At 37.5% G+C, this 25,035-nt stretch overlaps 1 pseudogene; it reads left to right on the plus strand.

The window, feature by feature from the left end:
• The first annotated feature begins 2,674 nt into the window (after nt 1–2,674).
• LOC143305539 (uncharacterized) lies at nt 2,675–17,712 on the plus strand (annotated as a pseudogene).
• The last annotated feature ends 7,323 nt before the right edge of the window (nt 17,713–25,035 follow it).

Raw genomic sequence — 25,035 nt, forward strand, 5'->3', positions numbered from 1 at the left:
CAAAATAATCAGCAATAAACCAATTATATTAAAAATAGAAGAAACCGAAGACCATCTATGGATGAAAAAAGGCACAGCAATAATATTTCTTAACAAAGAAGGACAACCAGAAGATATACAATCAAGACAATTTATGGAAAATGAAAAGATTAAAATTTCTAAACCACAAAGTAACATCATGCAATATAAAATCAAAAATAGATTAATTTTTGGAATGATAGTAGAATCTAGAGAAACATTACCACAGAAAATTAAAATTCTTCATCAAATATTACTCCAAAAAGGAATCCAGGAGTGCAGCATGCCAAATAGACAGGGTTTAAAAGCAATTCTCCAGATAGTCTTTGCAGACTCTAATATCAACATCACTATCTGCAAAGGAACGGTCCAAATTCCACCTAAAGAGGAAAGAAAAAATATAATTAGGGAAAATCATGAAAGCCCAGTCGCAGGACATAAAGGTATCAGGAAAACTTACCTTAGAATCAGGAACAAGTATTATTGGAAAAACATGAAAAAAGAAATTACCGATTACGTTAGATCCTGTATAAGCTGCCAGCGAACCAAGCTAGTAAGGATGAAGAATAAGGAGCCAATGGTTATCACAGACACTCCTTCAGACGCATTCGATAAGGTGTCCCTAGACATTCTTGGACCCTTGCCAATGACACATAAAGGATACAGTTACATCCTCACTATACAGGATAATTTAACCAAATACTCCGTCGCAGTTCCACTTGTATCAGCCACATCCGAGGACGTCGCAAGAGCATTCATTAATTCATTCATATGCCAGTTCGGTAGTCCTAAAGCTATCCTCACTGATCAAGGAACATGCTTCACATCCTCGCTAATCAAAAAGCTAGCCAAAATCTTCCATATCAAGACGTACCGTACATCATCCTTCCATCCTCAGTCAAACGGGTCCCTGGAAAGAAGCCATCACGTTCTGGTTGAATATTTAAAACACTACATATCTAAACAAGAACATTGGGACGAATGGCTACAGCAAGCAATGTTCTCATACAACACAAGTGTTCACGAGGGAACAAAATTCACACCTCATGAACTGGTTTATGGAAAAAAGGCAAGATTGCCATCAAAATTTATACCATCTGACAGATTAGATACATACCCTGACTACGTAGATAAACTATTACAAAACTTACATGAAATTAGACAAACCGCAAAAATAAATCTAGAACAATCAAAATATAGACAAAAATACTATTACGATAGAAAAATACGTCCAATTAATTATAAAACAGGAGAAGAAGTAATGCTCTTAAATCCACCAAGAAGAAGTAAATTACAAAAAGAATACACTGGGCCATACACTGTTTTAAGAAACATAGAAAAAAATAACATAGAATTGCAGATAGGTCCCAAAAAGACTAGGATAGTACACAAAGATCGACTAAAGAGGGCCTATCGACCAATCTACAGCGCGGATCAAAAATAAAAGTCGATACGACAATCTATATAATTTTCGGAACATACGCATGCGCAGATACAGAATTTTAAACCTAGCGCCATATTGTGCATAGAACGCTAAAAGCAAAGCACGAGAGAAAGAGACGCTATCAGACAAAATTAAAGAGAAAGGAAAAAAGAAGAAAAAGGGAAAAATTAATAAAAGAGTAAGCACAAAAGATAAACAAGAATTTAAGAATTATTAATAGAATACAACTGTTTTCATTCACATTTATAGAAAATAATGGCTCAAACAAGTCAGCAAATTATAGACGCCTTCTGCATCAGGGATACAATGATCAGTTTTGAAAACGCAATGAATTTGAAAATAGGTCGAATGTGCGCTTTATGCGCTTTAGATTCAGTAAACATTGAACCTAGTCAGAGGAAATTCTGGCTCCATCCAGGACTGCACCACTACATAATGAGAGAAGAAGCAATTAACCAGTCAAGGTGCATATTATGTCGGCAACCAATCGCTCACATCCAACCGGCTTTGGCTTGCAACAGATGCAGTAACGCTCTCAATAATATGGACGAAGAAACAAGGGAGACATTCAGCGGAGGGTATTTACTCCCCACAGAAGAGCCCGATATATTCTTTTTAAATACTGCTTTTAATTAATTTCTTTTATAAAATAATTAACTATTATTAAAATATATATATATATTCATTCTTTAATTATCGACAAACGAATTTATTTATTTCAAAACTCACGAACCATATTTATTTCGTTCGATTTATTAATGCGCAGAATCGCAAGTCCGCCATATTAGCATAGAAAGAGATAGAAACAAAGAGCGACAAAGAAAGCTATACAAGGCGACGCTACGCACGCACCGCTACATTCAACTTATAAAGAGCGAAAATGGTGCGACGCGCAGGACGACGCGAACGTTTAAAAAGATTAAGAAGAGCATTAAAACAGTTCAGAGAGGTAGAATTATACTTTTAATAATTTATTTCATTTATTAATTATTTGTTTTCTACAAAATTTTCAAAGATGCCAGAGCAAAAAGAAATGATAATAGTAGAAGAAAAAGCACCACTACCACGATGGAGGTTAATTACAATCGACATTCCTGAATTCGACTGGAAAACCTATAGAAAGTCGGAAAAAGGTGACCCGAGAAGAAATCAAGGAAAAATAATTAAATATTTTGGAGTCCTATCAGCATCCCCAAGGAACAGCGAAGAGAAATGCCGCTGCGCCCTTTGCCACCTCAGAAGACGCAACCACAGTCTCTTGAGGACAAGAGACAAACGCACGGGGGAAGCTGTAACGACCCGTTAAGAAGACCCAGCACCTTTTTCATTTCGTTGTTGTTGTCATGATTTATTTTTGGTTTAAATATTGTACAAAATAGTTAAGTTAATTTTTACGTTTAATTGAATTTATAAAAAGTAATTAGTTTGATTTGTATTATACTTCTTATAATAAATAAATTTCATTTAATCGATAATATAGTCTGATTGAATAAATCGATAAGCGATAAGTCGATAAGCAATTAGTCGGTAAGTCGGTCGGTAAATAGATTATCGATAAATGATCGACAAACGAATGCATACGCGCCAGCGCAACCCCGATGATCTCGCGGTGGGGTGAGATTCTAGAGTAGGGTGACCGCGTAGACTAAGGAGCAGGGGTGCTCGGCCGTCACGTGATGGGGAATTCCAGAAATTCAGAGGAACCCTATAATAAAAAAAAACGCTAAGTCAGCAGAATCTGACTATAAATAGAGGCGTTCCACGCAGAGCCAGATCAGATCTTCCCTGGCTTCGGTCAGATGCAGACAATACTCTGGAAGTAGAGGAAAAGCTTGCGCTGAATTGCCTAGGCAACTATAGAGCGCGAGATTAGCTCTATCCTTCTCTTTCAGTAGCGACGTACGAGAGTTCGGATCTGTGGACACCCTACTCATGGTACGCAACGTGTTGAACACGTGCTAATACTAAGCCACACGTTCAAGTGTAAAGAGCTAGCGAGGAGCGGAGCTCCTTGAGCAGGCCTGTATTAGCATAGCTCTGGCTAGACCAGAAACCGATTGCGACCTGTAGGTATAGTCCGCTCGTGTCCGAAGGTATCATACAAGCTACTAGAATATAGTTTTCCAGTACTTAGTGTAACTTGGCAAATTGTACAGAGTATTGGCTGTATTCGAAGATCAAGTCGCGTTAATCATATATTTTGCACTGTATTTCATTATCTAGGGCGTACCTATTATAATTTCTTATTGTATTTCATTATCTAGGGCGTACCTATTGTTATACTTAATATTATACTTACTTAGAGCAATTATAGTTAATTTACTTACTTAAATAAAGGATAATTTTTAGTTTGATACATTAATGTTGGATTTCACTTCTTAACCGCACACCACACGAACCTATAATCCCAATTCTCATTCATACGAGTCGCCTTCTTGGGGAACCGCTCTCCCTATACGTCGGTGCAGTGACGTACCTATCACTGGGTCGTTACAGACATAAGTGTACTTTCATCACGAAATGGAATGTGACACACTATTAAGTTATAGAAGTATCCTTCTCTATCATTGTTCAGAGTATAATATCGGTGGCGGAGTACAGCTGGTTTATTTCTTATTCGCATTCGGGTATTGTCCTTCAATTTTATAAACTTCGATCTCGAAATTTCTTCATCGTCAGTTCTAAATTCAGCGTCGCCATCTTCTTCTGTCCATATTTCACTTGAAATTGTTTCATATCGGACAGCAAATTCGGCTAAACTCAAGTTTTCTAGGTTGTCTGGCCTCTTTACGTAACGATCGAATATGTTATTGAAAAATGATGGTCCATTTTCTTCAAATCGCAAAATTCTATATCTTTGCTCAGGCCGACAGCTGTTTATAAATACAGCTTTTCGCGAGCTCATTTTAAGAGGCAGATGGCATAATCGATAAGCACATTCTATAGCATTGACCATACGTTGAGATAGAATTGCCGTAGATACCGAAAATAATTGATTTCGGATGGTATCGTTTCGGCGTTTCGCTCGTAAAACGGCTTCCTCTGTCCTGCGGTTCGCATTTACTTGCGTATTTAGCAATATAATATGCGACGGCTGTAACATTTCCGCATGGTTGAATATCCATGTTTGCTTTCCAAAGCTTTAAAACATTTGGGTTGTAATTATTCACCATAACTTCATTTGCGGTTCTCTTAAGTACGCAGAAACGCCCGTTGTTGGCAAGTGTGTCATCTGGGCCTAAGCACATCGTTCTTTCACTTATCGGTCTGGGGAATCCAAATCGACAAGAACGATTATTACGATCTTTGTAACATGTATGAGAATGTTTATGAATTTGGATTTTTTGAACTATATCGTTCATATCGTGATTTTCGACTTCCAATGAACAAAATTCAATTTTCTCAATAACGTCTTGGCCTTCGTTGGTTAGGAAATCAGGTACGTTTACACATCAAATAAGCATGTGCAAATGTGGACCTCCTCTATTTTGAAATTCAATTCTATACCAAAAATCGGTAACAACGCCGCCTAAGCAATGCGAGTTTTTTAAATACTGCATTAACGCGTTTACGCGTAACGTAAATTGTCTTGCAATAACTACAGGGTGTCTCTGAACCAACTGTAGTCGATCTGCAAACGTTAGGTTTTCAAGTTTTGTCGTTGATTGACCTTCGGATAGTAGTAATGCCTTCAACATATCTGGCCAGTTTAGATCATTACAAGAGAACGTAGCAAACCATGTGGGCGGTCCAAGACTTCGGACCATGGCGATTAATTCCGAACAGCATCGTTTCCAGTATGACACCGATCCTCTTATGTTTCTCATTGTGAGATGTATGTTGTCTACTAATCCCTCTGGAGTATATTCACCTTGGCGCATTCTACATGACACTGAAATGCTAGCTTTTGCGCGGTAATATTTAACCACAGATAATGCGAAGAACAGATAATCTATTCGTTGGAACCGTTTGTCATTGCTCAGAATACGTGCTTGGAAGTAATCTAATGATGTTATTGGGATGTCACGATGCTCTCTGTATCCATTTTTTCCATCTGGAAACAGGAAGTACCAACACAGTTCTTCAATTCTTCTCTCCCTCTCTAGGTTCAAAGGAGGCGCTATTTTTCTATGTATATTTGCCAGTTGTATCGGGTCATTTTCTGCGTTATTATTATTATTATTATTATTATTACTGATAGAGACGATATTATCAATGTTGGGAACACCTTCGTCAATCGAACGTAACATGCTTGTTTCGAAAATAATTCGTGTTGCGTCGGATTCATTTCGTGGGGTCACAACTGATAGATGTTGCATTCTTTCTACCAGTGAAGATCTATTTCTCTCGGATGCAATTGTTACAGGTGTTAATGAGTAGATATTTAATACATTACTGTTGCCATGTTTCGCATACAAATTACGACGCAAAGTGGCGTGTAAAACATCAATAGTAGTAAATTTCATACAGCATGAGGTGCCCCGTAACGGTGCTTTATATCCTTTTGAACCTCTTGCATGGGAATCAAACAACCAATAACAGGTGGTCTCCGACTGGTTGCTGCATGATACGGCTATTGATGTAAGATTCGCAGTAAGAATTCCGTACATATACCGTTGAAAAAATGTAATCAAACCATTTTTTAAATTTGGAAATCCATCACCACCGTTATCAATATCAATGTGACCATTTACCGACATTTCATAGTCAACGTTAATACTGACTCGCCTATTATTAAATGTTACATGTGGCAATAATTCAGTTGCGGCTAAATAGTCTACATTGATTTCGTTGGGGTTAGGAATACTTCGCGCTTCAATGCAATCACGATAATATTTGTCTCCTACTATAACCACATAATCGACATCACTAGTACACCACGTACTAGGATCAAGGGAATGAAACGCAACACATGCAACTGCAGCTATGCCAGTACACTGCTTGCCACAAGATTCGATACTGAAGCGATCGCTAGCTTGATGAAACGTGCCTCGTAAAATAGCTACATTCTGACCAACGTCTACAAATCTACTGTTTGGTTCAGTATTTCTTTGTGCAATTTCAATTTCCTCTGTTACAATAGCCGGCTGTTCAATGACATGAGCTATTTCGAAAATATTACTGGTGTTCGGGATTAAGCGCACCAATTTAAAATAGGCAAAGTTATGCCAGATGTCGAAAACACCTCGGCGTTGTCATCGCGCTTACGATTATAAAAACCGCGACGCGGCGACGATCGGACTACTCTTTCGCTCTTCACGACGAAAACAAATAACAATTTTGATCACGCGACTAATTTGCACGGTACTTCGACTGAAGGTACCTAGTTCTATTCAGTTCGCCTTTACTAATTAAAGGCATCATAGTGTAAAGTGACTAAACACTCCTTTTGTTTATTCAATTATATTACTTACATTAAAAGTGTTTCTAAAACTTTATTAAAACTCCTTCCTTCCTTACTAAAATTACCGGTATTTTGCCCAGAGAAAAAATTTATTCTCTGCGCGCAACAACTGGTAATGTTTGAAAAACATGGTTGTACGTCTTTGTACAAAGCATTATTTTGTAATAGCCATTGTAAGGCTACCCGAAGCTTTCCAACATCTATTTTAAATTGTCGCTGTCGCTCCAAATTTTCGTAACTTTCCACTACAATCATTATACCGGTATGGTTTAATTGGACTGGAAGTTGCTCGGCTACTTCGAACACATCGCGGGCAAATAGGACTACCTGACTGACCTTTGCACCAATCCTGACTGAAGCGATTTTGAATTTTCATGATTTTAAGAAACGGCACTATTCTGCACAACATTTGTTTCTCGATTTCCGATAAATCTGCTATCTCCTGAGGTACAGACATTAGTTCCATTTTATTCCAAAATGCCTGTGATGGAACTTTGTGCTTTTTAAGATGATTTAGACAACGAGAACATGTTGTTATCTTCTCTGATTCCATTAGATTTGCAGAAATTAGATCAGACAAAGGCTGCGTGTGTAAAGCGTAACGTTGCTGCGGATATAAAGTCTTGCAACACACCGCACACGGTACATCAGCAAAAATATTAATAGCCGATTCAAAGTAATCTTCCTGGAGGAAACGTTCTTTCCTTTGGTTTTTAGCTCGTTCGCGCATATCTCTTAAACGTGTGGTTTTTGATTCGGTACTTTCCCTTAAAAATACTTTACGATTACGATTTTTCATGAGCATTAGACGATGTGAACGTTCTTCGATACATTGATTGGATAAACGTCTACGTGATCGTTCCTCAGCAGATTCGTTCGCTAAGCGTCTATGGATTAATCTCAATCTACGTGATCGTTCCTCAGCAGATTCGTTCGCTAAGCGTCTATGGATTAATCTCAATCTACGTGACCGTTCCTCAGCAGATTCGTTCGCTAAGCGTCTATGGATTAATCTGAATCTACGTGACCGTTCCTCAGCAGATTCGTTCGCTAAGCGTCTATGGATTAATCTGAATCTACGTGACCGTTCCTCAGCAGATTCGTTCGCTAAGCGTCTATGGATTAATCTAAGCCTATGTGATCGTTCTTCTACAGATTCGTTCTTTAAACGATTATAAATTATGATTAGGCGACGTTTTTTCTCCTCTATCGTTTCACACAATAATTTTGAACGCATATATTTTCGCATTGCAGATAATCTCAAATGGCGTTCGTTAACAGTTTCATGACATCGTGTTTCTGTATTTCTTTTGCAATTTTTGTACAGACGTAATTGCGTGGCGTCGTTTGATTCATTCGCACGATACTTCCTCATACGGGATGCATGTTTTGTAGGTCTACCCATCGCTTCAAGCAAACGTGGTTGGTTTGTTTTTTATTTATTTTAGAAACAACTGGTCGCTCCAAGCAGACGTGGTCGGTTTGTCTTTTTTTACAAACAATTATTTGTCGCTCCAAGCAGACGTGGTCGGTTTGTTTTTTATTTATTACAAACAATTATTGGTCGCTCCAAGCAGACGCGGTTGGTTTGTTTTTATTACAAACAATTATTTGTCGCTCCAAGCAGACGTGGTCAGTTTGTTTTTTATTACAAACAATTATTGGTCGCTCCAAGCAGACGCGGTTGGTTTGTTTTTACAAACAATTATTTGTCGCTTCAAGCAGACGTGGTCAGTTTGTTTTTTATTACAAACAATTATTGGTCGCTCCAAGCAGACGTGGTCAGTTTGTTTTTTATTACAAACAATTATTGGTCGCTCCAAGCAGACGCGGTTGGTTTGTTTTTACAAACAATTATTTGTCGCTTCAAGCAGACGTGGTCAGTTTGTTTTTTATTACAAACAATTATTGGTCGCTCCAAGCAGACGTGGTCAGTTTGTTTTTTATTACAAATAATTATTGGTCGCTCCAAGCAGACGCGGTTGGTTTGTTTTTACAAACAATTGCCAGTCGCTCCAAGCAGACGTGGCCGGTTTTGGATTTTAGAAAATATAAAATAATAGTAGTTAAAACGACTACCTTTGCAGCAATTTTCAAAAGGTTCAATTAATTATTACAGCAGTAGCAATCAATTGAACACGTAACGTTGCCAGGTTTTCGTTTCAAGTGACTACGCGACCTGTCTATGGGCTGTAGCTATGTTTGTTTATATTGTGAGAACGATCGCAATAATAGGCCAACTTATAGTAGAATTCCGTTACATTGAGTGATAAGTGGAAAATAATGAATTTTGCGGCAATATTAAGTTTTTCATTCATTGAATACGACGGTACGATGTCAGCGCGGAACATCAACGTTTTCCATACGTAAATCAATGCGGTATAAGTACAAAACTCATGACAATGTTAAATGGATCTAATGTAACATAAATTCAGAAATACTTGCAATTTAATTAAAATTTGCATTACTTAATATTCAATTACATTTCCACGCGTCGTTTTATGCGTCTTGGCACTGATTCGTATATTCATATCGTTATGATTTTATCTCACGTTGCCTTATTTGCTTCACGAAGCTCATTTTTTTTTGTTTACAGGTTTTCTTATGTAAATTAAATTTTTCAATATTGCCAATAAATTCTTCATTGGGTTCAAATGAAGATTGTTTAATGCCCAGTGTATAATTATTTTATAATTATTACATTATTCTTCGAACTGAATAATCTTCAACTTTTTTACCAGAGTCGGATTGTAAAAGTACATCGCGACACGTTACGTTTTATCGAAGAAAACGTATTCCGACAGGTTGTATACTGAGTGTAATAAAACAGTGTTCGGTTACCGTTTGAAACAGATTACCTCATTTAAAATTGGACCAAATGACTTAAGGTTTTCTTTTGAGAACTTATACACATTCATTTACTAAGATATGTGCATTTGTCGTTTTAAAAAATTGCAATTTGTTGAAATCGTGAAAGAAAATAGTAGAAGGCAATTTTTTATTAACTTTTTTATGTGAGTTTGCAATGAAAATTTAAAATATGACGTTTGTAAATTTAACAGCGGTTAATTTTGACAGCGGTTAGTAAAAGAAGGTTAGAATATATGTAATGCTTTCTCAGTCGGGTATATTTGCTTCGAAATAAAGCATAGTGCGAGAATGAGAGGGCATGCTATATTCTATCCTTGTTCAAAAAATAACATCGCTGCTCGGCCGATCACTTTATGATTTGTCGCTACCTCGGATCTCTCACTCGTTTCTCGCGTTCTCTATCGTCCCGTTTCGAGAACAAAGTCAAGCCGAATAGCAACCTGCTTCGAAATAAGCAACTGTTCGGTTCCGAGTCACTTGCTTATTTCGAAGCATTACTGTACACGGTTTCCTCGCCGAGCGGCTCGGTTCGGCTTAGGGGGATCCCCCCAAGTGGAGGGGATGGCGATGTTGCATATATCCAGCCAAACTTTTGTTGCATATATCCAGCTTTTACTGTAGTGCTTTAGAAATCCTCACAAAATTAATCATTGTTAGTATGTATAATCTCCCTTCCTATTTTAGTTATATGACAAAATAGAAGTACACCGTAAAATCGAATTATATCATGCGATCGAGCAGATTGTTATCCTGGAAAACCACCCGGAGAAAGTTGCAACCTTGATTTTTGTATCAAGCCAGGAAGCGAAATAGCTTCGCGGGAGACGAAGTATCGACAGTGGTGCTCCTTGTTAGGACGGTTGCTTTAAGCGGCAATATACGGGAGACACCGAGCAACCGTCCTGACGCGGAGCACCACTGTCGATACTTCGTCTCCTGCGAACCTATTTCGCTTCCTGGCTTGATACAAAAATCAAGGTTGCAACTTTCTCCGGGTGGTTTTCCAGGATAACAATCTGCTCGATCGCGTGGTACCTAATTCGATTTTACGCTGGAACTTTATTTTGTCAGATAAATTGAAAAATATCCTAAAAATTGCTGCCAAATCGGGGTCCCTCCGCGTTCAATGATCGTTTAAAGATACATAAACGTTCAGAATGTATTAAAGATAGGTATCGTTGTACTCAGGAAAGTCTACAAAATCTTTTAGTGTAAATAGAATTTCAATATCTTTTACAATTACGCCAGAAAATTTGTTTCCATCTGAAAAATATGTTTTTTTTTTTCAAAATCAAATTTCTGAAAAACTGTACGTACAGGACCAAACGGTTTTCACATTCATAATCAATGTACAAAACACTATAACAATCACCTACTGGGAATCGAAACAGAAAAAAAGGTTTAAATTTGTTGGACAGTGTAATTAACCCCTTTGCTGTTGAAATTTTACATTACAGAAAGAGGAACGGCTGCCGGAACACGGAGAACACATCCCTACCGGGGAAGATGGCCACGAGGCGGCAGAAGAGGAGGCGGCAGGGGGCGAGGCAATAATTTTTATATTAACATTGCATAAAGCAAATAAAAACATTTTAAATTAATCATTGTTAGTATGTATAATCTTCCTTCCTATTTTAGTTAGTATGTATTTTAGTTTTATTTAGTTATGTAAGTTACCTTTTCATATATACATACATAGATAATCCAAATTTTATTTTAACCCTGCAAGTTATCAAACTTAAATAAAAAATAAAAATATTTAAAAAAATGTTATTCACATTGTTCTCTTTTATCAATTAACCAATAACAACAATAAACCACCTTACGATATCCTACCAATTCCGCTCATCCCTCTAAAAAGTGTGAAATAAAATAATTTCTATCAACAAAATACAACCAATTTCGAGATGCACTAAAAAGTATAAAATAATTTCTATTTCGTTTCCACAATTACGTGACAATTATTAATAAAACCTTTTTCTACATTAACAAAATGCACTAAAAAGTATAAAATATAAAATAATTATTAATTACCAAGTTCGCCATACCGCGATCAAATCGTTATTGGCAGCATCATTTATGCAACTATTTTTAATTTTGCACCTCCTCCGAAAAGATTGAAATGTATTTAGTATACTATTTAACGATTAAATAGGTTTTATTATTAACAGTTCTGGAATGTTGGTATAAATGAAATACAAATTATTACATTAGGAAATAGAAAGTATTTCATATTATTTACTGTATTTAGAACTCGGTTGTACTTTTGTTACAAATTATTTTATTTCAGTTTATTTATTATTCCAGTACCCACACCTATGTGATATACGATTCTTCTTCGAGCATACCTCTCGCTGTTGTTTCGAGATTAGAAAAGACCAAATATATTTAATTTCGTCACATTTCCACTACGGTCGACAATACAGAGACTCATTAGATACATACAATTACATAAATACCCATACAATTAAAGGGTATAGCAGGATAAGATGGTCAAAAGTGCCCTTGAGCCGAATTTGCTTCGCAATGTACCATTCGATAGCATATCCCAAAAAACCATGGTACACAAAGTTTCAACCCTGTACCTCAACCGGGAGGGTAGTTACAGGGTAAGAAAGAAAAAGCAGTTTTTGCCATATTTCTCCTATTTAACATTATGCAAAAAATCTGCAAAAATTCTAAAATATTCTAGATATTAGATATTAGCATGACTATTATCTCCAATTTTTTTCAGATTTTTAGGTGTGGTGCAACGTACTTACAAAAATCAAAAACCGTCATTTTCGGCATATTTTGTGCGATAACTTGAGAAATACCTTCAATTTTTACATTTCCTTTATATAATTAGTGGATTGTGTGACTTTTTATATTTTTGCATTGGATGGAGCAGGATCTGAATGAAGGGAATGAAGTTAATGTAATTAATTGAATATGTATACGCACCTTATCTTCTAAAATATTAGAAACTTTTTCAACGGCGCCGGTAGGTGAGTCGGTAAGGTCTCCGACTGCGGGACCGGTGAAAACTTTTTGTCGTAGGTTCGCGCCCCAAGAAGTCCAATTTTTTTTTCCCATGAAATCATTTTTTAAAATTATTAATTACATGATAATATACAATATTCATTTAAAAACGTTTAAAAAGTATTTTTAAAATATTTTATCATTACCTGTATATAATAATAATTTTGGAGCGCTACCGCTTCTCCTGTTGTGTGTTGATCTATGATTGCTGGTATTTTATTCTTTTTTTCTTTTAAGACCAGGTAGTCTTTCATGCTAAGACTATTGGAAATTGGCAAAGTTTTGAAATAATACCATTACCTTCTCTCAATATAAAACGGAATTGCAATAGGCGGTGTATTATGAATGATTGGAAATAGCTGCTTTGAAACTTCAGAAATCTTTTTGCAGGTATTGGTAAGTTATTTTACGATTTCGTCCTTCCGAATAGATGTACAGATCTGTACAATAAGTCCGCATTTAATGTTTCGGATTTTATGCTTATTGCGGCTGTATTTACGACATGCCCATTCACGAAGACCTTTAGAATTTGAACACCTTCGGGTTCTGAATAGTCGAAATGTGTCATAAAAGTGATGTTTTGAAGGGTAAATTAAAAACGGTACGCGGACCCTTCAGCGGTCAACCTGGAAAAACCATAGCATTGATGAATTTCCGGAGTCCTCGCGTTCCTGCAGGTATCACTCCACCCTTTCCCAAAAAAATGAAACACCCAATTAAAGAGAACGATATTCCACCTACCTATTTTTCGCAAGTTTCAAATATACCCCCTCCAGGGTAAAAGCTCTTACTCCAAGCAAACATTTCAAGAACGTGATCAGTCTTAAACGGAATTCTAAACGGTTAAGATCTTACGGAGTGTTTAATCACAAGTGTCAATATGTCTACCAGTACTGTGCAATTTGTCGACAGGAGAACTGCGCGTGCCAGGTGTATTAGATGCAATATCTTCATTTGCAAGTCATACGGGCAAAAGAAAAAAATTAATTCGGTGACTGAGGCCGTTAGGTTTTCGCGGATTTTAGGCAAAGTGGTGGCTGTTGGTGATATCCTTTGCAATAAGTGCCGTCTTTTCATTTGTAGAAGTATTCAATTTAATATAGTAGAGCCTGCAAATACAGAACCCTCTATTCCGTCACCTAGTATGTCCTCAGTAACTGCATCCAATGTCGAAACATCCTTAACTGAATCACTACAAGCCTCAACATCTTCAGCCACGACATCTTTTGTCAAATCATCGATAGCTGCAACATCCCGGGAAGTTTCATCGGAAGTTATTACAAGTACATCCTCGTCTCTTGAAGAATCGTCGAGCTTTTCTGATCCAACAGTAGAAGACCCGTCATTTGTTTTAGACTTTAGTATCGCTGATAACTCGAATTTGCAATATATTGAAATGCCATTTTCACGGGTAATTGCTTCACATGCATATTGTTTCGTGTGTGGGTCCTAGAAAGGTATCATCAGCATGCCATTTGAAACGCGGAAGCAGGTATTTGTGATGCGTAGATTATATGTGCTATAAAGAGAATCGGTGCTGTCCTAATCACTTATTAAACAAACGGTTATATCGTAAGATTGTCGGGAAGTTAGAGATTTATTCCAAATGTAGTTTAATAGAAATTAATGAATTACGAGATCACTTTGAACTGATTGCAATTAACAGCGATTCTGAGATCAACGATAAAGTAGGTGATTTCTCGTTATCGGAAGAACGTTTAAAAGTATTTACGGGTTTAACTTGGGACAATCTCATTAGTCTTCGGGAACTAATGACTTCAATGCGAAACTCAGAAACTCGCAATATTACTCAAGCCATTGTAGTTTTTTTATTCAAGTTGCGTACGGGTAACTCAAATAGCATGACAACAGGTATCGAATTTTTGTAAATCGGTTTTAATTTCGTTTCAGAATGATATTTGACCTAATCACTTCGGGTTTGGTTCTTTTTCTCGCGAGTATTTAATATATAATGAAAGCTCTGATATTGCTAAACAGCTATGTAGTATTACAAATCAATTAGCATTGATTTTCGATGGCACATATATTCGGCATCAAAAAAGTAGTAATAACGAGTATCAGCGGAAATCATATTCTGGTCAGAAAAAAGTTCCGCTGTGTAAACCGTTTACCATCTGTACAACAAATGGATATGTTGTTGATATTCTTGGACCCTTCTATGCGAATCAGAATGATGCCCAAATAATGAAAATCGTTTTGCAAGACCCAAATGGCTCACAAAATCTCATGAAATGCGGAGACATTTGCATCGTGGATAGAGGATTTCGTAACGTAGAATCATATTTGAGAGAATTTGGTTTTCAAGTACTGATGCCTGCTTTGAAAGGGAAACGTAGTCAGCTCACAACTGCAGAGTCAAACGCATCTAAATATGTCACAAAAATTCGTTGGGTCGTTGAAGCAATTCACGGCATCATAGGTCAGAAGTATAAACTCTTGCATTATCAAATGGATAATAAATTATTGCCTCAAGTTAAATTGTTTTGTAAAATCGCTTGCTTTTTAAACAACAGATTTGGTAAACGTTGAAATTCTGATGTAGGACTTTCCCACAAGATAGTACAGAGAATGAAAAATCAAACTAACGAAAATACATTAGCCATAGAAGTTGAAAAGTATCACTGGAACCGACGCAAAATTCCATTCAAGCAGATATCAGCTACTCAATTATTAGATTTTCCGGAATTGACAGAGAACGACTTAAAAATCTTATTTACCCGGTCATATCAATTATCACAAGCAGTTTCATATTTAGCAGAAGTAATGGACGCGGACAATAACATTAATATCCATAGCTTGAAAGAAAAAAACAATATCATTAAATTCCAAGTACAGTCGCGTCACATAAATAGTAAAACTTATCGTTGTTATATAGATTATGTACCAAACTCAATTAGTATTTCGGGTATAAAACGGTATTGCTGCGAATGTGCAAATGGTAATCGTACCATCGGCTGCTGCTCACACGTAGCAGCAATCATTTACTACCTGTCGCACGCGCGGCACCAGGACACGATTGTTAGACCTGCCGAGATTTTAAGTACTATGTTCCGCCAAGACGAAATAGTACCCGTCATTAACGAGGACAGTGATGAGGACTAAAATTATAAGTCACGTGAAACAGATATCGTAATGGGAGTCCTAAAAAAAAAGATAAGTATTCTTATACGAAAGTTTATGTACACATCCTCTAAACCAAAAAAGTTAAATAATTTTAAGTCTAACAGGGTATACTGATGCAAAAACGACAAAAATAAAAAGTGGATTCAGGATATCAGCGATCATGTTTGCCATAACGTATCACCAATTACAAAATTATGTTCAAATAAGGTAAAATGTATATAGTCTTCCATATTCATCGTAAACTAATACCACACATCCAGCCCACTGATAAAATATTGAAAACTATCCGTAGTTTTGTTTTCTTACGACTTATTAACCCCTTGCACTATGCGGAAACTCGGAAAAAACCAGGCCAACCACGGGGCGCCCGAATGGTGGGAATAGGAGCCAAGCGGCGCAGACAGAGTGTCGAAACTTTGAAACATGATATTTTGCGACTGAGTGCGAGAAAGACTAATTCGAAATCTCGATCACAAGTCAGACTCGTGATATTCAAGTTTGGCCTAAATCGCGAGTCAGACTCGTCAAAATAATGCAGGGGTTTAATTACCAAGTTTGCCATACCGCAATCAAATCGTTATTGGCAGGATCGTATATTCGGGTATTTTTAATTTTGCGCCGTCTCCGAAAAGGTTGAAATGTATTTAGTATCCTATTTAACGATTATGTAGATTTTATTAATAGCTGGGGGAATACTGGTAAAAATGAAATAGAAATTATTTTACATTTTTTAGTGCGTTTCAAAGTCGGATTTTTTTTTTTGTTAAAAATTATTTTATTTCACACTTTTTAGTGAAACCAATAGTATTTGTAGCATAGTGTAAGGTGATTTTGGGTTCCTGTTGCTTAGCTAATAATCATAAACCGAAAAAAAATTGACCGAATTTAAATGGTTAATAAACAACAAATGTCATAAATTGCGAGTGGGATCATCGCGGATATACAGGGTGTACGCGACTACCTCGACAGCCGAAGAAGGATGATTGCTAACGTGATTCTAAACAACTTTTTCCTTTGCCAAAATGTTGGTTCGTTTTCGAGTTATTAACAAAAAATTATTTTTTAAAAAATTGATTTTATAATGAAATTTCCTTTCATAGCTTTTAAATGGCCACATTCCGCAATTCTTTTATTAATTGAGGAATATTGTCTACGGCAAAATGATTTCACAAGTGGAAAAATGTCACATAAGAAAATATGACTCGCAATAGCAGAAAAAATGACAAAACACGGATACATTTTAACTGGTCTTCAATGTTTGTCAAAATTTAGTACATAGTTTGAAACGTACATACAAAGCAGTTAAAGACCATAATAACAAATCAGGTAATTCAACAAGAGCATGGCCATATCTTTCTGTAATAAGTTGTTTTTACGTTGAATTATGTTTTCATGTTAAAAACATATTTAAACATTTCATTCTATGATCTTTTTCTAGCTAATGGATGACTTACTTGGATCAAAACCAATTGTGACACCTGTTGCTACTGTATCCTCAACTGGTAAAAGAGCTATATCAGATTGCAATACATCAAACTCTGAAAACTCCTCAGATATATGCGAAAATGTACAACATAGTAAGCTTTTGTACTTAATTATAAGTTTAATTATAAAACTAATGAGTATAATTTCTAATTTTTATTTAGAGAAAACACGACAAACATATTTTATGGAGCAAATACTTACAGAATTAAAGGAAAATAGAAAAACAATAGAGGCAAATGAAGAAAGAAGACACAATGAAAATAAGGAAATTCGAGAAAAACTTTTAATGACATTCGAAAAAATGATTGACATTTTAAATAAATAATAATCATTTGTAATAAATAATAATATTACGGTTCGGATCATATTACACGGCTTCCACGTCGAGCGTCTCGGTTGCCAAGGCGAAACCCCCCATGTGGAGGGAATATCCACCTTGCACTTATCCAGCTTTTAATCGCATGCAAATTCCTAAGGTATGATTCCTAACTTCGCCAGTGCTGCGAAATCTGGCGATCTGACGAAATTTTGTCATTAGGAAAAGTTGTTGTGCTAGTCTAGCACAATCCGGCACAATCAAACAAAATTCGAAAGTATCAAATTTTTGAATCATCCCCACCCTTTTTTGTTAATTTTTATTGACACTCAAGCTAATATCAACTTTTAACGCATGTATCTGGCAGATTGTAAATAGCACAATTCAGCACAACTTGCAGAATGTGATTATCCGACGCCGTTCGTAAGTTATACGAATATTTAATTTCGTATTCCTAAAAGTTCAACATTCTTTATCTACAAAATGAATAGAGATATCGAGTTTCTATCGACGACGCAACGTAGCACAAGTTATCACAAATTATCTAAAAAAAGAAAAAGTTCGTTTCGACAAAAGTGCGGGGCTAGTATAATTTTGTTTTTATTTATTTTCTTAATTATTATTGATGTTATCGATCTCTTGTTTGCGGCACAATTCAGCACAAACATAGCACAATACGGCACAAAAAAGAAAAACTCAAAATTCGAAAAGTGCGGGGCTAACTTCACACACGTATTTCTAAATCTTCCTTCCAGTAACCCAAATGCCCTCTCAATTGTAATTCGAGCAGATGCATGACAAAAATTAAAATTTTTTTGTTTTTCTGATAAATGACCATTATCACGAAATGGAACCATTAAATGATAGTGGATTGTATAAGCTGCATTGCCAATTATATGACTGCCATTTGGAAATTTTTTTAGATCTTCTAAATATTCATGTACTTCTGATAAGCGAAATACATACTCTTTGATCGTGGATAGAACCAACGTGACCAGCAAGACAATGAGTAAATTGCAGTTCATGATTACAAATAGCCTTTAAAAAAATAAATAAAAAAGTATATAATTAATTACATATGTATACATGTATATATTTTTTTTCCATCTACATATAAACAGAGAAAGCTATACCAAACATAGTTTTCTCTAATATGTTTGTATAACTTAATAAAATTTATTTTCCTTAATCTAATTAATTTTAAATTAATTTCTTTAAAATTTCAGAACAAAAAAGATACTTAAACATTTTCTTTTGTAAAGAAAATATTACTATATGTATATACCTAAACTGCTCTTTAAATTGTTGGTTATTGTCATTCTGAATAATTTTTTCTGCAAAATTTTGTAATCGTAGTACAGTAATCTCTCTCACAATGCCCGTTAGGTAGAAATCGAAAGTGGGCAACTTGGGAAGACTAGAATCGTTTTTCCAGCCTCGCAGCTTGCCTTTGTAGTTTGCCGAACAAAAAAAAGGACAGCGAATAAAAGAGAAAGACAGAATTAGAGTCGGGCAAATGAAAGATTTAAAAACCAGTACTACATATAAACTTTTTTATTTTTAACTTTTTTAATATGCAATTACTTTTATCATATTGGAGAGATTTTTGCGATTAAAATGAGACCAAACACAATATAATTTGGATCACGTTTACTTATTCATACCTATTAGGTAATTCATTTCATCATCGCTTTAAATGAATTAAAAAAACGGATTTATAGAAAAAATACACAAAATATTTGTACACATTATCTGTTGAATACGTAACTTGTGTCTAGATAATGTGGAAAAAGCTTACATTTGAGGGACAATGCGGTGGTACAGCCTACGTTTCAGGGGCAATGTGGTGGTACAGTCTACGTTTTAGGGACAATGTGGTGGTACAGCCTACGATTGAATCCCAATAGATTTTTCAATCGCGTTAAATAATTTCAAACTATTGATGTATAAAATATAATACATATTTACACATGTGAGTTATTTAATAAGCTTTAATAAATAAATTTAGTCCGAATTATATCGCGTTTGGACTCATTTTAATCGTAAAAATCTTGCCAATATGTTAAAAAAATTTGGTAATTATTTAGATTACGGACGGTAACTCTGATTTCGATGATTTTTGAATATGTTGTAGAAATCAACATTTTGAACAACTTTTTCCTATACATATAACCGCCGCTCGGCGTTAGTTTTCGAGATATTTTCGAAAAACTGTCGAAACTAATACATTGAATTCTGCCTGTTCGTGTGCGTCCGTGTACTTCTTACGCGTCAGTGTGCGATCGCCGCTTTTCTATTGTTTTTGCAGGCAGCAGCACGGTGACCGACACCAATATATATATTCATATATAACAGGTGGGCTTAAAAATTAAATTTAACTAATTTTCATGATTTTGAATCTCAGTATGTGTGTCTGGTCGCCGTTAGGCGATCTAACCTAACTTAATTCACTGATTAGGTAGAGTAGATTGGGTTAGGTTAGGCTATATTAAATTCGCAGCTGCCATCATAGCTACGGTACATTAAAATCATGAATGCAGAAGTACACACGGTATATATTGGTCATCGGTCGCCGTGCTGTTGCCTGCAGAAACAGTAGAAAAGCGGCAATCCCATACTAATGCGTACGTTGTCACGGACGCACATGGATGGCCAGAATTCAATGTGTTAGTTTCGACAGTTTTTCGAAAATATCTCGAAAACTAAGGCCGAGCGGCGGTTATATGTATAGGAAAAAGTTGTTCAAAATGTTGATTTCTACAACATATTCAAAAATCATCGAAATCGGAGTTACCGTCTGTAATCTAAATAATTACCAAAAATTTGTAAATAGAAAAAAAAAGATATAGAATAGAAATTAAAAAAGTTATATTCCTTTATTAAATTACTAAGACTCGAACTCTCATCAAAAGGACTGTGTCGCACATCACATGCTTCTGTTACATACATCACATGCTTGACTGACTTCCATCTGATGACATAGGCGCAGAAGTGACGTATACATAAGCGTAGAAACAGCGTAGGGACAATGTGAGGCGTCCGTCAGTATGGGCAATGTGAGAGACATTACTGTATTGGGTTCAGTTTAGAGCGAGCCAGAAATAGGCACGTTTCTTCTAACTTCTAACTTTCTTCTAACCTTTGTTAAGTTTCGATATTTTTTATCCTCAAGCATATCCAATAACAGTAATGCTTGTGGAAATATTTCAATGATTAATTTCTTCTTCTCGTCCATTTTCGCTTACAATAGCCAAAGTGAACGATTCTAACTTTTTTCATGTGAGCGCTCAGAAACCAAAGGAAACGTTGAAAATAGCGCTCATAAACGCGAGCGCTCTCAGCGCGTGAGCGCCCAAAGTGAACGCAGCCTAATACTTTTGCTCGGCACTGTAGTTCGGTTCCGTGCGTTTCGCTTTCATCGAATCTTTACTGCATAGATGATGTCGATGATATGCTCCAGGAATAATATAATAAATATATAAAATATAATAAATTGTCGTTAGATTCGAATTTGGTATAACGCAGATTCGATCACCTTGAGGGGTTATGCCGACGGCCGTTACTGCGAAATAGAAAAGGATAACCTGAACAGCGTAACGGTCGCGGTGTCAGGTGTCAGTTACGCACCGAATAAACACGCCAATAAATGTACAATATAAGAAAATCTGTGTGCAAAAATTGTGAACAGGTTTTGAATAGGACACCCTATAGATAGTCAGGTTGGAACCCCCGCTGTGTCAACGGCTGTTCGACACTTCACGATGACGGTTGCTACAGCGAAGACGGTAGTGTTAGTTACGTCTGTATAGGGAAAATTCTATGTATTGTACTGTTAGGCGAGAACCTCTGCTAGCTTGACTAGCAGAGATAACACCCTGCATTCCCTATTCCCACGGTACGGCAGCCCAGAAACTGATGACACATAGAAACATAAGAATCCGACGACTGGGCTGCTTCTTCGCGAACGAAACTGCGCAACATATTCATACATATAATAAAAAACCACACCCGGGCGGGCATTCTGCGCCAGGCGACTTCATAGCAAGGGTCACGATCGCTTAGTAGTTAGTTCTCGTGCGAGATTCGAACCATTATCCGAAACTCAGTTATTAATTCAATAAACCTAACGTGTGTGGAAGTGATACCGTGTAGTTTTAATTGCCTCCCTGAGTTGCGACGTAACAGGAACAATTTATTGGCGATCCTGCCAGGATCTCCACATCCTAACTCGATAAGAGGAAGCGCTGAGGCACCTCACCGCGACGAGACCCAACAACAGAAAAGGAAACCACCAATGCTGGAGTATTGCATGTAAGTACGTCTTTGTAAATCAACATGAAGAAGTTTGTCAAGCTTAACGACATCACCGACGAGCCTGGCGGTAGTGCCGATCAAAACTCAATTGAGTTAGGGAAACTCGAATCCCTTATACAAAAACAAAAAGAACTCATAGCGGAGCAGCGTAAAATCAAGGAAGAAATTCGCGCGTTACGCCCTCGTGCCAAACCCGATCTTCACGACGAAGACATCGCACTCACCGAGGATGAGAGCGATAATAGCGTCACAGATAGTTCGATAGGAAGGAGAAGCGCCGAAAAGGACGAGCGGAACACCGATAGGGCCCTGCGACACGTTAGCGAGTTTAATGGACACAATATAACTGTAGAAAGATGGATTCAGGGTATAAAAGCAGGGTTGAGCGTCGCAAGGAATAAGGAAATGTTTCTCCACCACCTCATTATTCACAAAATGAAGGGAGACGCTGAAAAGTTCTTAGGAAATCGCGAGTTCAGAGATGTAGACGAACTGTGCGACGCAGTTATGGAAGAATTCGGTGAAAGACGTTCAAAGGAACTGCTTATAAATGAACGGAACCACTTGCGGCAAGGTAACCGGAAGGTGAAAGACTACGTCAAACATTTTAATAAAATCCATCAAGATATTACCAGGGTCATCAATAACAACAAGGAGTTCACGCCAGAAGAGAAAAGAACATTAGTCAGAGCAGAAGAAGAGGCTGGACTAGCTATTTTTATACGCAATTTGTCACAACCATGGAGAACATCGGTCCGCCAAGCCAGGCCGGGGACGTTAAAGCTCGCACAAAGCATAGCCTACGAGGAAGAGAGAGAGGAAGAACTGTGTCAGGAGTTGTCCAGGTATGTGCATCTGGGAGATAAGAGTCGACCTCGCGGTATAGAGAAACGTAGCGGTGACGCATCGCGACCTAGATACGACGGTCAACGACAGAGCGATAAGAAATCCTCCGGGACAGCTGTCCCTACCTGCTTCAAGTGCAACAAGCAGGGTCACTACTCAAGTAATTGTAGAAATTTTCAAAGGGACCGCGATCAAAAACCCCCAGACATCAAATATATAGAATCGGACCAACACGAAGTCAGCTGCGAGTCAACATCCGAGTCGGAACCGACGCAGACGGAAGACCAATTACCGGACGATTTCTAATCGACACCGGTGCATCGCTCAATTTGATTAAAGGTGGTTTAGTTCAACGCGCTCATATGCCATGGAAAGTGAAACCTAACGAGTTTGCGGGAGTAACCGATGGTAAAGTGAACACAAAATACGCAGCTCTCTTGGAATTAGGAGGAAAGCAACACGAACTGGCAATCGTCAAGAACGAATTCCCGCTGGAAGTTGACGGACTGCTAGGTATGCCGTTCCTTGAAAAGGAGGAGGCAAAGATCAACGTCAAACGTAAAACTATTGAACTAACTCACACCATTCACCGCGTATTCAACCTAACGGTAAGTCAAGAGCGATTAACCAAATTGAAAGAAAACGTCCGTTTAGATCATATAATAGATAACACAGAACGAGAAGAGATCTGGGAGATTTTGAGGCAATTCGAGGATGTGTTCTCACTCCCAGGGGACTCACTGCCGGTAACGAGACTTGTTGAGCATTCGATACCTACATTAGACGAAGTTCCGATCAATTCTAAACAGTACAGGTACCCACCTCACCACCAAAACGAAATTGACCGACAAGTCGCAGACATGAAGGAGAAAGGGATCTTGCGAGAATCCACATCTCCGTACAACTCGCCGATCTGGGTAGTTCCAAAAAGGGCCGACGCCAGTGGCAAGAAGAAGTGGAGGATAGTAATAGACTTCCGAGGCTTAAACGCAAAGACAGTTCAAGACGCTTACCCGATGCCAAACATTGTCGAGATACTCGACCAGTTGGGGAACGCAAAATACTTTTCGTCCTTCGATCTGGCCTCTGGATTTCACCAGATCGCGATGAAGACCGAGGATCGACCGAAAACAGCATTCTCAACATATGATGGGCATTACGAGTTCAATCGGATGCCCTTCGGCTTGAAGAATGCCCCGGCCACATTCCAAAGGATGATGAACCAGGCTTTGCGAGGTCTGAAAGGCAAGATTTGCCTGGTCTTTGTGGATGATATAGTGATTTGGGGAAAAAGTGCCGAAGAACATCGAGAACGACTGAAAACCTTATTAAATCGACTTCGCGAAGTTGGTTTGAAATTGCAGCCGGACAAATGCGAGTTCCTCAGTGAGAGGCTAAAATTCTTGGGGCATATAATCACCCCAGACGGGGTGAAACCCAATCCAGAAACTCTGAAATCTGTCGAAGAATTCCCAGTGCCAAATTCGACTAAAAAGGTAAGAGAGTTCCTCGGTTTAGCTAATTATTATAAACGCTTTATCGACAGGTTCTCTCAGATTGCAAAACCGCTGAATTCACTGCTGAAAAAAGATGCGAAATTTGAGTGGACCGAGGTCCATCAAAAGGCATACGAGAAATTAAAGGGGTTGTTGGTGAGTGATAAGGTGCTAATGTACCCAGACTTTAAAAAGGAATTTATTCTAGCAGTCGATGCATCCGGAGACGGTATTGGAGCTGTACTGGCGCAAAAGGATGAAAACGGGAAAGAAAGACCAGTAAGTTTTGCCAGTCGCACCTTCAATAAAGCCGAAGTAAAATACTCCACCAAAGATAAGGAAACGTTAGCCATAGTCTGGAGTGTGAGACACTTTAGACCCTATCTTTATGGAAGGAAGTTTACTATTTTGACAGACCACCAGCCAATTCCCTACATGGACAAAAGCAAACAGCCAGGGGCTATGCAAGAACGCTGGCGGGTATTTCTGATGGAGTATGATTATGAAATTAAATACAAGAAAGGGTGTCTGAATACGAATGCTGACGCGCTCAGCCGTAACCCCATAGATCATCACAACGACGTCGTCCTCGTAGTAAAGTCTGCGAGAAGACCACTCCGAAAACACATTGTGTTCTCAGAAGAAGTAGATGACGACAGCGTAATGGTCGAATTCT

The sequence above is a fragment of the Osmia lignaria genome, chromosome 8, assembly GCF_051020975.1.
Source record: "Osmia lignaria lignaria isolate PbOS001 chromosome 8, iyOsmLign1, whole genome shotgun sequence".
NCBI lineage: Eukaryota > Metazoa > Arthropoda > Insecta > Hymenoptera > Megachilidae > Osmia > Osmia lignaria.